Source organism: Leptinotarsa decemlineata, unplaced genomic scaffold, assembly GCF_025532065.1.
Source record: "Leptinotarsa decemlineata unplaced genomic scaffold, Ldec_3_MD MMD2_tig00026354_RagTag_RagTag, whole genome shotgun sequence".
Lineage (NCBI taxonomy): Eukaryota > Metazoa > Arthropoda > Insecta > Coleoptera > Chrysomelidae > Leptinotarsa > Leptinotarsa decemlineata.
This window is the reverse complement of record NW_027412702.1, coordinates 3,314,596-3,332,684: the sequence shown is the minus strand read 5'-3', so window position 1 is coordinate 3,332,684 and position 18,089 is coordinate 3,314,596. Positions and strand designations below refer to the sequence as shown.

General features: G+C 34.3%; 1 protein-coding gene across 8 annotated transcripts in view; it reads right to left on the bottom strand.

The window, feature by feature from the left end:
• The window catches only part of LOC111503476 (Eph receptor tyrosine kinase), a 448,678-nt gene that overhangs the window by 259,770 nt on the left and 170,819 nt on the right, over nt 1–18,089 (bottom strand). Inside the window, exon 2 of one of the 8 annotated variants that reach the window (XM_074184067.1) lies at nt 14,663–14,709. The exons of the other annotated variants lie outside the window; for them this stretch is intronic. The gene's annotated coding sequence lies outside the window, so the exon portion shown is untranslated. The remainder of the gene's footprint in view (nt 1–14,662; nt 14,710–18,089) is intronic. 8 annotated transcript variants of the gene reach the window in all.

Here is an 18,089-nt window from a genome sequence, read left to right as displayed (position 1 = left end):
CATCTTTTGATACTCTTGACAACCATTAAAAATGTTACTTTTAATGACAGTTGTACAAAAAGATATTTTTAATATGTGAACGCGCCCCTTCTATCCTCACGGGGTGCGCCCCAGTTGGAATATTTCAAAACCTCAGGGCGCATTTAAGACCTAAGAAGCACATATATACCAAATTTTAGCTTCCTAGGACTTACCAGTACGGAGAAACAGAAATGAATGAGTGAGTGTTGAGTAAGCGGCTTTCGCATTTATAAATATCGATGTTGAAAAGACATCTCGAAAAATTATATAACTCAGTTTGTTAATTCTCATACTCATGATAATCATTTACTTATAATAATAATAATTCCAAAACCAAGCTCTTATCTGTTCTATTTTTTATATTGATTGAAACAATTCACAATGAAATTATTCTTCATGCAACAATTCAACTCAAAATTCAGAAAGAACTATTCAAATATCAGATCTACGAGAAAACCCAGTCTATACAGTCCTCATTTTGAATTCACTAATTATGATAAAGTTGATCTGGGAATTCAAATATCACTGAATTCTGAATAAATTATGACATGTTATTACATATTCAAGGAATAAAGAGACAACTAAACAACACCAAGTATTTGAAGGTATTTTATGAGATAAAATGATCCTACATTTGCATACTGATACAAGTCCAGACAGCCTTTTTATATGTAAATATGACGCATTCGGGTGTGAACAAAGTTGGTAATTCAAAATTTCATTTGTCAAATAAATAAAACGAAAGTTGATATAGCTGTGGAATCATCCGCCAAATAACCATTAAACCGTAAAAACTAAAAATATATACACATTTCATTCCAAAATTAAAATATTTCATATTGTTCAAATCAATATTCAAAATGCATTTCATTATTTCGTTATTTAATTTTCAAAGAAATATTATCTTCTATATTTCCATATTCATGCATACTATACCTAAGTGACAAAAAGGTATGGTCAGAAGTTTGTATGATAGAGCTAAGATAGTTTGCAATTCAGTTCGTAATCTGGAAATGAAAATAACTATTATTGAAACGGTTTTGAAAGAAGGCGCGTATCCGGAACAGTTTGTGGAAAGAACACTCACTGAAAGTGTTAAAAGACAATAACCAACATATATAGATTTTGCAATCATCACAAACCCAACAACACAAGTACCTCACAACTATCGTTACAGATATGATGCAAAAACAACTTTTAGAACTACGAACACACTGAGATAGATCTTTTTTAACACAAACTAAACTCGAAAATTCGAACCAAAACACAAAAGAGAGTATTTACAAAATACCTGGTTCCTGTGATATACTTATATAGGTAGATCTCAAAGCTCCCTAGATGTAAGAAAAAGTGAACATTTCAAATATATAAAGAGTAGAGATAACAGGATCGGGGATAGCGATGCAACGAAACGGATTGAAACAAAAATGATCAACAAGGAACCTTATGAAAAAATGAGAAAACTCAAAAAATTGGCATATAACTGACTAATGTATTTCAAATAGCTCTGTGGAAATATGAACCTACATTCTTAGAAAACATCTTGTTTGTATTCCTGTAGACTATCGAATTATGACATGAAATCGGTTTGGATGAAATTACTATTCACAAGTTTACAAATTTGAATGAAGAAAAACAATATACTACAGTTAATGAATGATAAAATAGAAAAACAGATTTTTTTTTCGGTGTAGATGGTTCCAGTTGCAAATCTGAGTTTAATTTGTATTTTCAACAATTTCTTAGCGAACATATTCGATATTTTTGACTTCCTCCGTATACGATAATGAATATACCTATTACATTTTCGCTTCTGTAATTTTTTAGGCAGCACTTTATGATTTTATTAACATCATAAATAGTTGTTAAACAATTCAAAATCGTAAATCGTAACATCAATAAACGTAGAGAATAATCCTTGTAAATATCGCAATATTAAATTGAACTGTAACACAGCTCACGAGCAATTGGATTCGATAATATGTTTCATTCATATGATAAATAATCGATCAAGGATTATACGTTAAGTTTGTGCCATTATAATTTCAAATTAAATTCAAACATATTTCATTCTCGGATAAAGAAGTACCCGTTCGGATGATTAATAGGTACGTAGGTGAAGTTGTACCGTAAGAAAAATTGTTCCTATAATCATGTTATTTTATGAAACATCCAGTATTTTATAGTCGAAGAGCCAGAAAACATTTTCATGAAAACAATAGCTCAGACTTCAGTTTTTGAGTTTTCCCAAAATTTCTAACAGCAGAAAGCTATCTTCGATTTATAAGAAAACTATTAGTATAATTTCTCCCCGCACAGTAAATTCCAACTTCCGTTTCATTTTCGGTTTTTGATACGTCTGTATGTCAGGTGTTCATGCCGAGCATGTTCCCAGGATGACTGTTCGTTCACCACTCTTCGCGATTTAACACTTAAGCCGCATAAGCGCACAGAAATACAAACAGATATACAGACAAGAAAATATACTAAAAACTATTATTTTGAGTTATATTACGTCGATAAAGATACACAAATAAAAGTGTTCCTGATATATCCTCCAGGTATAGTCGAAGTAAACGATATTGTGTACACTTAAAGTTGGCGGCAGTCTGAAAGGCAAAAAAACCATAGAAATGAACTTGCTGCGAAATAGTCCACGTGGACTGTAGATTTGGCGGTTCGTATTGGATAACTTTTACTACTTAACCGAGTTTTATGGTAGACTGAAGAGTCATAAAATTAAATTTGAAGTCATGTTATGATGACGAATAGAAATCGGGGAATGCGGGTATAGTTATCGCTGTCGTGTTAAGTTCAGGAACTGATTGCAATTTGAGTGTTGAAATTCGATATTGGTGCAGTTATAATTACTTAAAATTTTTGTTATATGTTTAAAATGTGGCGTCCTTGGACAAGTAATAATTGTAATAATGAGTGTGATAACAACGCAGACTTTTTCCTGTGTAGTGATTCCAATAGCGATAGTGAACAATGCGAAAAAGAGATACCAGTGAATAAGATTCGGATGCTTTTGAATATTGAAACACAGAGAGTATGTTTCAATGTATATAAGAATCTACATCTCAAGTTTGGTTTCGAAGTAAAAAAAAACAATAACAAGCAACATCAGAAATTTCTTTCTCAACTGTACATAAAATAGTCAAAAACAAACCTTATGAACGCAAGACGCGAAGTGATACAGGATAACCAAAACCTTTAGATGTTCATCTAATAAAATAATTGAAAAAACAATACACGACTGTTACAAAAGCAATGAGACTCCTTCAACTGAAATCATAAGGAAGAAATTGAATACTTCCGGCCATAACGTGAGCTGCTAAGACAAAACTCTTCAGAATTGGATAAAGAAACTAGGATTTGTATTTGAAATAGTAAACAACATCAAGCAGTTATGGAAAGCAGAAGAATAGTGGGATTGCGTAACAAATACTTAGAACAAATAACTAAATATAGACAAGAACAACGGCAAATTTTCTATTTGTACGAAACTTGGTATGACTCTCACGACACAGTTACGAAGGAATAAAAAAGTAATTTTAGTTGAAAAATACTATATGGAGATTAGACATTTCCATATTTACTGTGGAAATAAATTCATTATTGATTCGAATGACGATATTGATAGTGAAACAGAAAATATGGAAGAGGAATTATCAGAAGCTTTCGAAGACAGTTAGTGAAGTGTGAAGCGATAAATAGTATATATATATATATATATATATATATATATATATATATATATATATATATATATATATATATATATATATATATATATAATGTGAGTGAGTAGTATTCAGAAGTATTTTCAATTATCACCCTGTAATTTGAATCCCTACTTTAAAACAGATATATATATATATATATATATATATATATATATATATATATATATATATATATATAGATAAATTTTTATCATATATATTATATAGTTATTGTGATTCTTATATAATCAGAAATGATTATTGAATAACGAAATTAGTTAGCTCCCTAACTTTGTTATTAAAGGGGAGCTGTTGAAATGTAGGTTGCACTATATCGTTTACTTGAACTATACACACAGTGATCAGTTACAGTTTTATTAAATGTTAGTTTTAGTACATGACTTATATTAATTATTTTAATGAATTCAATATTTAAATCATTTATTATTATTATTCGTCAAAGGTTGCATTACAAACACAAATTTTTTGTAAAATCTGCTGGTTTATGTTGAAATGACAGGTTGAAAATGAGAGGTGAAACATGACTTTTGACAAGGTACTCTTTTACGTTTTCTCCTGACTTCAAAAATTCAACATCGCTGGTGTTGGTATTATATCATTACAAAATGCATACGTATATTGCAGAGTATAGAAATGAATCTAGATATGCATTTTCTTCCAAAACAAAATTCATCAACACTTCTCCACCAAAATTTTCCACAGTGTTGAAAACCACGTTCTTTCCATTATTCAATATCTTGAAATAATATTAAAAAAAAGTTAACCATTTTGTTCAATCTTTATCATAAATTATACTGTCAGTTCAGAAAACAATTCATTCATTCTGATTAGGATACAGTCGCCGGTTGGTAAATGAGCCTTACTCATGAAACCAACGCTTTTGTCAAACATTGTTCGATCCCAATTCTGGGACAATCGATTTTCATTGCGTATCGTCTGACCCGTACTATGGGTGAGAATTCGTTAATCCTCCAAGTTTTCAAGATAGTAACGGATTTGACTCCCAAAACATCACGGGTATTTAGAAAGATGAAGATTATTGTTATTTTACTATTATATTTTCATTGTTCAGATTCTGTAATATCATATTATGTACAAAAATCTTACTTGTTGTCTCCACGAAAAATGTCATTTAAGTTATCGTATATTGGAGTTAGTTATTGAATTGAACTAACATATTAATGATATCATGTGTATGTTGCTGTGACGGTCAATGCCTATATGAGTACCACTAAAAATAAATCATGTTTTTGAAATTATTTATCACTGGCTCTGAGACTATTCATACCAGTAACATTATAGATCACACTTGCCCGTAACTGTCATTTGGACATACCTTTACGATTTTACGGTTTCGACAAAAAAGCTTCAAACTGTTATACTGATTATGGAGTAATTCACACTATCCGTTGATGTGAGTATTTTGCATTTTACTGTCTAGTATTCAAAAAGTAACGGTTTTCAATTTTATTTTGAAGCGATAGTGATTCTTTTCCGGCAGTAATTTAATTCAGTTACAGCGCCTCAGGTTTGTCAAAGTTTGTCTCAATCTAACCAACTGTTGGTAAAATGTCGAAATTTATGGTGTTTTAATGTAAACTTGATTATATTCTTCGAAAGGCTAAGTATTTTATTGAAGGGTCAATGTGTCTAGTTTTATTTGTGTTTTTAATCTTCCACAATATTTCTCATCCTGATACAAAACATCTCTGAGATGAGACAAACTATCAATTATTTGCAAAGTATAGCTGTAATATGTATTTATCACTCCTGATTTTGAGTTATTTTGACGAAAAACCAATTTTGCGAAATTGCAAAAAATGCTCTTATTATTTGTTTACCATTTAAACATATATTTCCGATAGCCTGTTTCAATCTAAACAAAAAATGTCTCTTGGGTGTTTTGCCCAAAATAAATCAGTTCGCAGCAAAAAAGTATTTTACGAACAACTACAGAGATACATCGTCATAAATGCGAATTGGATTTATTGTTATTTTGTAGTTAGTAACTGCATTAAACGATTAAAGGGTAATAACAAAACTAATTTATTAATAACAAAACACACAATATGTAGAAATCATAGTATATTCAATATGTCTACCTTCAGACATTACGCATGTGTCTGGGCGTCGGCGCATTGAGCCACGTATTCGCTCAAATATTCCTGGAGTCTCTCTGATTACCCTGCACGCATCGATTATGCGGTTTCTCAAGTTCTCTACATCGCGACCAGGAGTACGATAAACCAAATGCTGTAAATGACCCCAAATAGAGAAATCGAGAGGAGTGAGATCCGGGGATCTAGCGGGCCAGTTCTGTGGTCCTCCTCAAACTATCCACTGATTTGCATATGTTTAAGTTGAATGCTGACGTGCTACTTGACTAAAATGGGCGGGAGCCCCATCATATCCCTTCTGACGCCCAAAGGAACTTCCTCCAGCAGTACTGGATGCAAAAATTGAACGTATGCCTCACCATTTAATCGAGGAGGTAGAAAATGAGGCCCAATTAAATCATCCCCAATAACTCCGAACCACACGTTAAGAGAAAACTGTTCTTGATGATTAGTTTCGACAATAACGTGAGGGTTTTCATCAGCCCATATGTAGTAATTATGAAAATTAATAATCTTGTCTCGAGAAAAACTACATTCGTCTGTGAATTCTATCGTCTTCAGAAAGTCACAATTTCTTCTAATCATTTCCAGCATCCAATTGCAAAATTCAAGACGGTTCGGAAAGTCTCGCGGTAACAGTGCCTGTACTCGTTGCAGATGGTAAGGGTATAAGAGTTGTTCCTTTAAAATTCGAAATACCGTCATATGATCAACATTTAGCTGGAAATAAATCTTTCTAGTACTGGTAGTAGGTTGTTCTTCAATCAAATTAAGTACTGCTTCCTCAAGCTGTGGTGTTCGTACTTCTCGATGGCGACCACAATCCTGCGTTCTTTTGTCGAATGAACCATATTCTTTATCGTTGATAAAGTCGAGCAAATATTCTATGTGAAGGATGCTGCCGTTGAGGATACATTTGAGCTCTTCTAGAAGCTTCTAACCCATTCTCCTGCGACAGACCGTAAACGTAATGCATATCAGCCATTTCCTCATTTGCGTATGCCATTTTAATAACAAGTGAATTATCAAAGTAACAAATTAAGAACAGAACAACAACACATATAATTAGTATCAATTCAAATTCGAAAATTCACAAACTGACAACGTCATACCAATTTAATTGTCACTATCGCTAATAGCGACCTACTAGATAGATTAGTTTCGTATTTTCGCATTTATGGCGATGTATCTCTGTAGTTGTTCGTAAAATAATTTTTTGATGCGAACTGGTTCATTTTTGACAAAAAACCCAAGAGACATTTTCGTTTAGAATGAAACAGGCTATCGGAAATAAATTTTTAAATGGTAAACAAATAATAAGACAAAAAGTTACATTGGAAATAAATTTTAGGGGTTGCGTTTTCCACCCCTTACAACCATGGAGTAAACCAAATAAATTACTGGCTAAGTGAATTTTTGTTAGTACAAAACTTCAGGTTAATTGTTATACAAATTTTATGTACCCCCTTTAAGGGGCTGTATCTTTACAAGGGATGCTTTATATGAAAGATCCTATCTTTTTTTCGATGAGGAATCAAATGTTTTACACTTATTTAGTTACACCCTGTAATTGAGTTACCAACCATTGCTTGCAAAGTGCAAAATTTCCGTATCGTTTAGATTCCAGAACTAGTGGTTGCATTCCAAGGAATGGTTTGACAACGTGGAAATTTTTTTACCCCACTCTGAAGGACCTTTCATGTTCAGCATACCGTTTTGAGAAATTTCGGCAAAATTGTCCCACATGGACACTTAAGCTTATAAACTCTAGGTTTGTATAGGTCCGTATCAATCCCTATAGGACAGCACTTCAGTTACGTTAGTTACGAATACAAGTGGTGAAAAACATAAGAAGTTTTAATTTCCAATTTTCACCATGTATAGAGCTTCTTATCGTTAAATTCTACTTGATTACTTTCACTAGAAGCTAAATTTTCCTCCGGATCATCATCAAGCTGTAAAATTTGCTGTTATCAAGCATCTAAATCTAAATGGATAGAAGAGACAAGCCTGCTCTCATTGGCAGCAATAATTGGATTTTCTTATAGGATGTACAGTAGAAATAGTATATGATACCAACGCTGACGGTGAGAATATTCGAGCTATAACCAATAATGAACTCTTTTTTAGTAACGGTTTCTGAGAAATCCTGAGAACCACGAACAATAATGATCTTACTAGTCAATTTTGATTAGAATAAACCATCATGCTCGAAAAGATCTTTGCTTCCGGAAACCATACTGATGATCGCTAAGATGTTGAGGCTCTCGAAATATTTCAAAATATGTTAATTTACAATTTTCTCATTGACTTGCAATATAACAGATGATAAATAATAAAGAAATTTGAAGTTATTTGAGTAGTTTTACCTGCCCTTCTCATGTACAATACGAGCAATTTTGCAAGTTCATTAGAGCAGTTTTCAAGAATGATGACAGATACTTTATAAGGATCAGAAGCTTTGCCAAGATATTTCACAGGTACTTTAAGGAGTCGTTGTAGAAATTAATATTTGGGTTTTGTACAGTGGGATTAGTGTTTGCTGATTTTCCCTAAAAGCCAAATAAGTTGGGAAATAATGAAAATTTTCTTTATTTTCCACCTTTGCTGCAATTGCTGTTGAGAACTAACAGCCTCAGCCATTAAATAGAAATATTCAGAATCGTGGAATTGGCAAGCAGTTTACTCCTAATTTTCTGTTCGTGTAGTTCCTAATTTGTATTTCTTACAATCAGTTCGAAAGCTACAACTTCAATTAATAAAGCAAATTATAATAAATCTGAAGAGAACTAAGTTTATAAAAACTGTCTTCCGGGTTTGTTGACTGTGGTGAATATTCACATGTGCTGAGGCAACTGATGAAGTGTTCTGGTTTCAGACTAACAGATACTATAGAACTGATTCGGGTTACCAAATTTATTCCATTGGTGACGGGCGTAGCTTTATTTCTATTGGTTAAATCAAATGGCATCATACGAGAGTAATTGAGTGCAAGTAAACAGATTTTCTCATTGTCAATTCCTTCTTTCTTTGCACATGCACTTAGACTACTTAGAGGAAAGTATCCATGTCATAGCGCTTCGAGAGACTCAACTCCACGAATTATTTCAGTTCAATTTCGTTCTTTCTCAGCATTCTTTAGTGTTTACTCACTCGAGGTGCAATTGGATGCACTAATTTCTCAATCAACTATATTATGCGCAGATAAGGCGCATTATTTATAATAGAATTCAAAAGTTTGAACTGTGACAAAAAGACTAAATATTCAACCGTAATTTATTGTTATTAATGTCTAACGCAATGGAAATCGGGTGTGAAAATCATAATAAACTGATAGCTTAACAAACAAACAGACATATAAATAATATTCTTTACAAATCACAATTTCCAATGGCTGCGGCATTAGCAGGAATAATATCATTACGAAATTGAAGCTACCATGGAAAATATCTCATAAAATATTGATCCCATATTCAATTCAAAGACCGACTCTGCAGAAGTTGTTTTAATTGACTTCGCATTGCCTTCATTTGATAATTATTTTTGAATGACGTTGAGTAAAAGAATCAATAACAGGTAATCATTAATCAAATAGGGTATTTATCATGAGCAATAAAAGTGAATTGAATAGATCGATACTCGAGTTTAATATGCTTTTTCATAAAATCACTTAAGCATAAAAAGTGGGCGAGAGAATTACGATAAGAACTAAATAAAATCTATTATTAGCAGAATAATAATCGAGAGATAGTTTTTCTAGGACGCTTAACGACATTTTTATGGAAAACTCAATTGATTTAAGTACTTATCTACTCGATGGGTATTTTTATTGGCGAGTTAACGTTTCTTGGAATTCTCATTCAATTTTCTGACATTTTGCATCCATACGGGTTTAGACAATTCAAAAAGTTGAGGAAAAGAGTTAGCCCAGATTATCTACTAACAATAATTGGTTAGTAATCCATTCCTACAACTGATCGGTCAACGAAAGTTTGTATCAACACAGCCTTTCTATGTTTCAAATGTAGTTAATAACGTGACAACATGAAAATCTTGGAACTTCTTAATATATAAATTTCACAACGTTTCGATAGTTGGTAACTATAATCTTATTCGGGTGACACCTGGCCTATTACTGATACGTCGATACTTTTCATTTATTTCACTTGGGCGCTTTCCTCTCTGCCCTCTTCTCATTATTTTTCCTGCTCGGTTTACCGAAGCCCGTTTTCCACTTGATTAGAGGTTTCCATACGTTGTGGAACTCCACACTAGTTGTACATAGTTGTACAATAAGTACGCAGCTTCTACAAACCTAGTTTGAAACTAGTGTTCCTCCCTATGAGTTATTTACGGTGCAAACCACTTGATGTTATGTTGATAGGTCTAAACGTCTGTTAAAATCCTCCCTTCGAATGACCAACCTCAAAAACTTGAGCGAGCTAAGCATTAACGATGCCTTACTTTTCAACGTGTCATCCTAGCACTGATTTGACCATACGCAGTGAAAATCGATCGTGCGGCCATAGGCCTTGTTCCACATGATGGTCGAATACATGAGTAGAACAAACCACTCACACCAAGCCAACCTGCTACCATCCCAACCATGCTCCGATATTCAAAAGTTGCTAGATTTTTTCGATGGGTGTTTTTGTGTGCTCGCCAATACCGAGTTCCACCGACCTCTTAGGCACGGTGCACACCAGAGAAACTTGTTTCATGAAACTGGTTTCGTGAAATATGAAAGTGAAGTTGCTTGCAACAGATATATGCACACAGCGTTTGATGAAACTTTAGTTTCATTGATTTTAGTCCAGGAGTAGAGAAACCTGATATGGGAAAGGAAGATACAGGAAAAGGTAATGAACCAATAAATCCACCATCACAGGGAACTGGGTCAAAGAGAAAAAGCAATGCCTCGAGTGGAATAATTTTCTATTGAGTGTTCTTCCAGGTGTTCAAAGAAATGATTACAAGCCAATTCCAAATTTTCTGGAGGGATATTGTTAGCCTGATTGATTGGATTGGTGCACCACAATGCTCAACAGCTAGCGACTACCAATTCAGCTACCAACAGCACCCATCAGTAAGTCCAACCTCTACACAATCATGGTCAAGTGGGTCTCCAGCAATCAACACCTGCTACCAATCACTATCCAATTCCTGAAGACTTCAATATTCCACAATGGGAGCAACTCGTTACTGAACTGGAAATCTTTCTTTCAAACAAACACTTATACTGATTTTTCTTCTTTTATATTGATTTTCCATTACTTTGAATAACCATACATTGTCAACATAGTTCATACTACTTGACAATTATTAAAAGTATTCCGAAGTAATAAAAATGTTTCCACTCATCTCAGTCTAATTGTCAATTTCTCCTCAGTTAGTGTCCTTCTTTATTATTAGTGAATTCACCAGTTCTAACAAGCAATTAAAAAGTGGCTTCGACATCCGAAAAATATCGTTAAATTCATCACAATTTCTGCTTAGTTCGCCAGCTACATCGAAACAGTCGTGCTGCCGATTACTGATCACCGAGTGAACCTAGTACTTTCGTATTTTATCTTATTTCTTAGCCACCACCACCACAAGCGCATCGTCGTCAGAATCCATCAAGAAGGTGCTGGAAAACCGTTCCAGTGATACGTTTTTTTTAAAACCCGTTACATGAAACCAGTTTCATGAAACAAGTTTTTCCAATGTTTACCATGCCTTCTTTTCATCGAAATAGGATGTGTTTCCTCACGGGATTCTGGCCAATATCTGGCTGGTTTTTGGAGTAACCATGCTGTTGAATATTTTTCTTGATACAGCATTCATCACCTGAAGGGGATTGTGGATAGTAACATTCGAAATGTGAAATTGCTTGGTTTAAAATCTTTTACGTCCATCATTTCTTCATTTTCACCTTCATTGTTTGATTTTCATTGACATTCATTAGTTCTTTTTCATTTCAGGTCATAATAATGCATCTTCTTTACAAATTAGTACTCTTATACATTTGAATGCCATAATCACTGTTTATTCCCTCTCATTTTCAATATTATCTACTTATTCGAAATAGCTTATCAGAATATTTAGATTCTGGTGTTCTTCATTTTCATTGATTTTACTACTTCTCATCGTAATTATTTTGTGCGACTTTCAGGACTCACTCGAAATGAACACCGTGGATTATCATCTTTAAAAATCCATAGTTAATAGTTTTGGTGAAAAAATATGAAGATCCATGCACAAAATATAAATATAATATTCGATCACCTTTGGACTAGTTTTCTGGCAAATAAAGCTGCAGACTAAGACAGAGGACGAACCTCGATGTTAAAGCTTCGCCGTGCAATGAAACGCCTTGGAATCTTATTTTATCTACTTTATTCATAAATTGCCACTTCTGTCGATCCCATAGATGACGTGAGGGAAGATGTCATTGCTTCAATTTTTTTTCTGTCGATTCCACAGATGACGTCGTAAAGGAAGATGTTATTACTTCGACTCTTCTGTCGATCCAATAGGTGACGTAGTCGTGAGATGAACTCTCATCGCTTTGATTCTCTTTGAGGGATGACTTCATCGTAAGAGGAGAATGTCATCGCCTTTACTCTTCTATCGATCCCGCACATGACGTCGTAAGGGAAGGTGTCATCGCTTTGACTCTTCTGTCGATTCCACAGATGAAGTCGTCGAAAACATGTTTTTGCCTTTTCTTACTCAGGCTTGCCCTTTAAGGATAGTTGAGTCCAGCTTGCACTACCTACGTACGGGGGTCGAAAGATTGCTGTCTGCTATTGGATCACGAATTCTTTATTTTTGGGCTATGGTTCCAAATATATAATATCACTTGGGCATAACCCAAATATTATGTGACTCTGGTAATTTGTTTATTACTACTACTTTTCTTTTGAGGACAAAACACAAGCACTTAAGGGGAAATTCTTAAGGCGCTTTAAAAGCGGTGCCTGTGCAAAAGTATTGATTCACATTGGATTTGAATCGCTGGAGATTAAATTCATTTGGAAAAACGTTCTCAGGAAGTTTATTCCGCAGTTCTCCGAAAAAAAAGAATTCTTGAACAGTGAAGTTAGAGGTGTACTGAGTGTACGATAAGCAGTCACAGTTCGTCTCGTATTTTTAATATGTACCGCTCTTGGTGGAATCAAACGTGCCCAATCACTTTGACACTTCCCGTGAAAGTATTTATAGAAGAGAGAGACACATCTCCAACCATTCTTCGATGTTTCAGACTATCAATGTTGCAAGTGATGTTCGCGGCTCCAATCAGGCGGATAGTTCTTTTCTGGATGGAATCCAGCAGCTTCAGTGTATGCTTAGGGGCGAACCTCCATACACGAGAATAATACTCCAAGGAAGGTCTGATCTGAGCTTTATAAAGCATCAAAAACTGCTGAGGTGTATACAATTCTGGTTCGAAACAGTATTCCAAGCTTTTGAGATGGAGCCTTTGCAATTCCAGCAACATGATTGTGCCAAGACATATTGGTGTCTATTTCAACCCCCAACAAACTTATCGAAGCAGAAAGCCAAATTGTCTGTCCCGACATTATTATATCCGGTTCGGAGACATTTGTCGCTTTGGAGAAAGACGATGCCAAGGATTTTGTGGCATTGTATTGAACCTGGTTACTGCATCGAATACAATGTGTAAAATATTCCACAATGAAATACATACAGGTGATTTCGATTATTCTTCAATAATTATTGCAAGAATTTGCAATTTCAAATGAACATATATATTCCTCATACTCTCATTTCTTCATTTATCGCATCAAATTCGATTCCAGCGTGTTATTATATCGTTTTTCTTACCCCACATCGCGGATTTCCTCTCACCGGAAATGATAGTTTCATATAACTCAAAAGGTCGACGTAACTAACAGAAGTAAAAAGAGCAATTTCTAATCTGCAGCGTATTCCAGTCGACTTACTTCTCAATTTATGTCCGATACCCGTTACAATATTATTGATATTTATGACAATCGCAGTGCATTCCTCTCGATGAGAGTCCAACTTAACGAGTTCGTCGACCTTTTTCCATACAAACTCACATTTACGTCTACGAACAAAGAATGAATATTTGAAAAACAAGCGTATTCTCAAAAGAATTCTGCCTCGAACTACCGAAAGAGGTGAAAATCCAAAAGGTCGTTGTTACGTGCATTTCAAAAGCCTCTCGTATTAATTTTAAATAGTTTTTAGAGCGTGAATTTCAGAGACCGAAAAATATCGCTGCGCCGGGCAGATTTGAACGACACGACGAAAGCAAAAAAAAAACCACTATAAAGCCAAAAACAAAGGCAGGTGGAAATCTGAGAAAGAGACGCGAACGAGCGCATAATAATTCGGGGGTAAGGACCTTTCCTAGTCTTAGCCAGCTCGAGTGGGAGTAATGTCTCATTAGTAGACTAGTTCTTTTTCACGTCTTTTTGTCACCTAGATACTTAAGCCTCAAGTTTTAATCGATGCACCGAGGTGCATTCAAAGACCGACGGATGGAGTCGAGCTCTCTCTTTTTTGTTCGTTTTTTATTGCGGGTTTTATTTTTCAGGGCTTCATGAAATTCATCTACTCGACGCGACGTTGCTTTCTACCTTCCAGTTTTAATTTTGCTTAAAACGCTCTATTTAGCCGAGATGCATTTTTAAACGTACAAAGGAAAAGAATATTTTGTCGCTAGATGCTAGATATCGTCTGCGGAGAATCGAGAATGATTGCATTTTTTCGTTTTATTATGAACTCGAAAAATATTCTCACCACAAATTCATCAAGTTTCCAGTCTCGATCCGTGGCCATGCACTTACCTGCAACAAAGAAATATCAGTTAGAAGCTGAAAAAATCACCAGAAATAAATAAAAAGCATATACTTTTTCGAAACAGTAGTACAAGCATTTTAAATCTCTACTCTACATCCAACCAACAAAACAAGATTTTTTTCAACTTGCTGTTTTTATTCATTGCATTGCATAAAATACAGGTCGATGGGAAAACATCTGTAAATCCCGCAAACACAATATACTCGTGTTCAGACAGTTGAATTTATTTTGAATCTTCAAAACTTTGTCTTCAATCATTCAGCCTTCAGCCACCCAGTCTTCGATTCAAATCCTGAATCTTTCATTTTCAGTTTTAGATTTGAGTCTTTGATTTATATTTGAATCTTAGATTTGAGTCTTAGACTCATTAAATTTCTCTTGTATACCTTTCAGCATTTCACGCTTCTCTTATTATTTTTAAACAATTTGTCATGAGTGACTTTCAACTTTTTATTGATATCGCAATGATACCCAGACTTTGCAATTACCGATTATTTTATTTTTTGAAAATCAAAAGGTTTGACAAACGCTGAATGTAAGATCTGACTCCAAGTTTTGGGGTCGGTAGATGAAACCAAAACCCAAAGGTGTTTCAAGATCTATTTCATGAGCTTGATGTTTATACCTTTTTCACTCTTGAACAACAACTTTTGAAATGATAGAAAGTAGTACGGGTGTGAAGTTATCCACATCCACAAAGTACACTGAGAAAAAAATATCGAATTATTATTTCTTCATTTACTGACTTTGTACACCTACCATTTTGCAATATCATACGCTTATTGGCTGATTTATTGAAAAAAAGAACCATCCTAGTTTATTAAACTGTCTGAAGGGGTGAAAATAGGGTGGAAATATTTTTGAAAAATCGTAACATGAAAAATCGACTTTGTACACCTACAATATTGAGACATGTTATTGCTGATGACCTATTCGGGAGAAAAAACTTCACGTCATAGTTTTCCAAGCGTCTGGTGGGGTGAACATGAAATGGAAAGTTGAAAAAATGGTATCTTCAAAAATAGAATATGTACACCTATAAGTTAGAGATATGTTATCCATGATGATCTATTCGACAGAAAAAACTTCAAATCATAGTTTTCAGGCTGCCTGAGGGGGTACACATGGGGTGAAAATATCAAAAAATTTCTTAACATGACATTTTCACCCCCTAAGACGGCCTGAAAAACTATGACGTGAAGTTTTTTCTATGAAAAGATCATCATGGATAACATATTTTGAAGTTGTAGGTGTACAAAGTCGATTTTTCATGTTAAGAAATTTTTTGATATTTTCACCCCGTCAGACGGCCTGGAAAACTATGACGTGAAGTTTTTTCTATCGAATAGATCATCATGGAACATATCTTAAACTTGTAGGTGTACAAAGTCGATTTTTCATGTTAAGAAATTGTTTGACACTTTCACCCCATGTTCACCCCCTCAGGCGGCCTGGAAAACTATAACGTGAAGTTTTTTCTGTCGAATAGATCATCAGCAATAACACGTCTCAATATTGTAGGTGTACAAAGTCGATTTTTCATGTTACGATTTTTTTTATATATTTACACTCTATTTTCCCCAGTTTAACAAACTAGGACGGTTATTTTTTTTTTCACTAAATCAATCAATAAGCGAATCATATTGCAAAATGCCAGGTGTACAGAGTCGGTAAATGAAAAAATAATAATTCGATATTTTATTCTCACTGTACCTTGCAATCTGAGTTGATTTGATTGGTTGATATTGAACTAAAAAAAATTTACAGTTTTTGATGTCATTTGGATATCCACCGGAATAAAATAAATGTGGAAACCCCCACCAATTATAGGAAATCTAAGAAAATATTTCCTATAGAAATAATTGGTGGAGGTATCTTCTATTGCTAATGAAGGTTTTCATTTTCAGCCAAGTTTTTTTTGTGGAGTTCATCATTTCCTGATGTTTTTGGTTTGTTACTTTCAGACAATCTGAAAATATATAATTCTATTTTAGATCAAGAGAAAATATGCTCAAGTGTACTAAAGGGTAAACTATAGAAATAATTATTTGATATTATAAGTGATTTGAAGAAATATGTATTTATCGAATGTTAGTTTTTGCTTCGAAATAATAGTCCATTTGAAATCATCTCTACATACAAGGATTTCAGTCGAAAATTTATACAATTTAAAAATTTACCAAAAATTTTATTCAGTATCATTCAAATCATGTAGGCATCAATAAATCGTCGATACGAACGTAACGATGTCTTCAGTAAGTCAACAGTTGACCTCCATAATCAACAATTCATTCAGTCATTCATAACTAGACCCGCTGGTACATGAAACTTAATTCACAAACCAACATACTGAAATGAACGTGTTTAAATTTTGAGATCTCTGACTTTATCTCGGAACACTCGACATACTAAACTGCCCTAAGTTATTCCTGTAATGAAAGAATGCTAGATCGATCTCGAAACAACATACGATAGTCTTTCAGACTGGCAACTCGTCGGCTCGTGACAGCTAGCCCGACTTAATTTCATCTAAATTACCCCTTCTTATTTCAATGTCCCTCTGAATTCGAGTCAGACGATTTTTATTAAGTCGAAACGTATACAAAATAAATAACATATTCTAAACGCGCGACGAACGACCAAATTGAAAACAATTCCTCGGGAATGAATAAATTTAGAGGCATCGTTGGTGTTCCATCGAAACGAAAGGCATACCACTAAAATGGTCCGATTTATTGCAGTATCAAATTTAAAAGTTCCCTATTTACTATTTTAGATAATTTATGGAATAAAAATTCAGACACGTTCCACAGAATTGTAACTGTTCTGGCGGGTTATTCTCGTATTTCATGATTTCGTTAAAATAATATATCAATTGGTCACAAACGACATACTTCAAAGTTATATGATTTTCTGTTTTGCCTTCATTTGCATGCTGACGAAGATTTTGCATATACAGCAGCAGTACGTCCTTTGAGAGGATTTTAGAAAAACAAAAAAATTTACTGTAATCCCCCCCCCCCCCAAAAAACAGTTTTTTCAGGACAAAACACAAGCACTACAAGAAAATCCTTAAGGCGATCTGAGAGCGGTGCCTGTGCGGAAGTAGCGATTCCACATAAACGCAGTTCTCCAAATGAAAGAGTTCTCAAACAGTGAAGTTCGTGGTGTAGTGAGTTGAACCTCAAAATGATGAACACGTCACGTATTACTGATATATGTACCGCTCTTGGTGGGACCAAATGTGCCAACTGACTGGAACACTTCCCGTAAAAGTATCTATAGATGAAAGACAAATCCCCAACCTTTCTTCGTTGTTCCAGACTATCAAGGTTGCACGTGATGTATGTTAAAAGGCTTAAAAGGT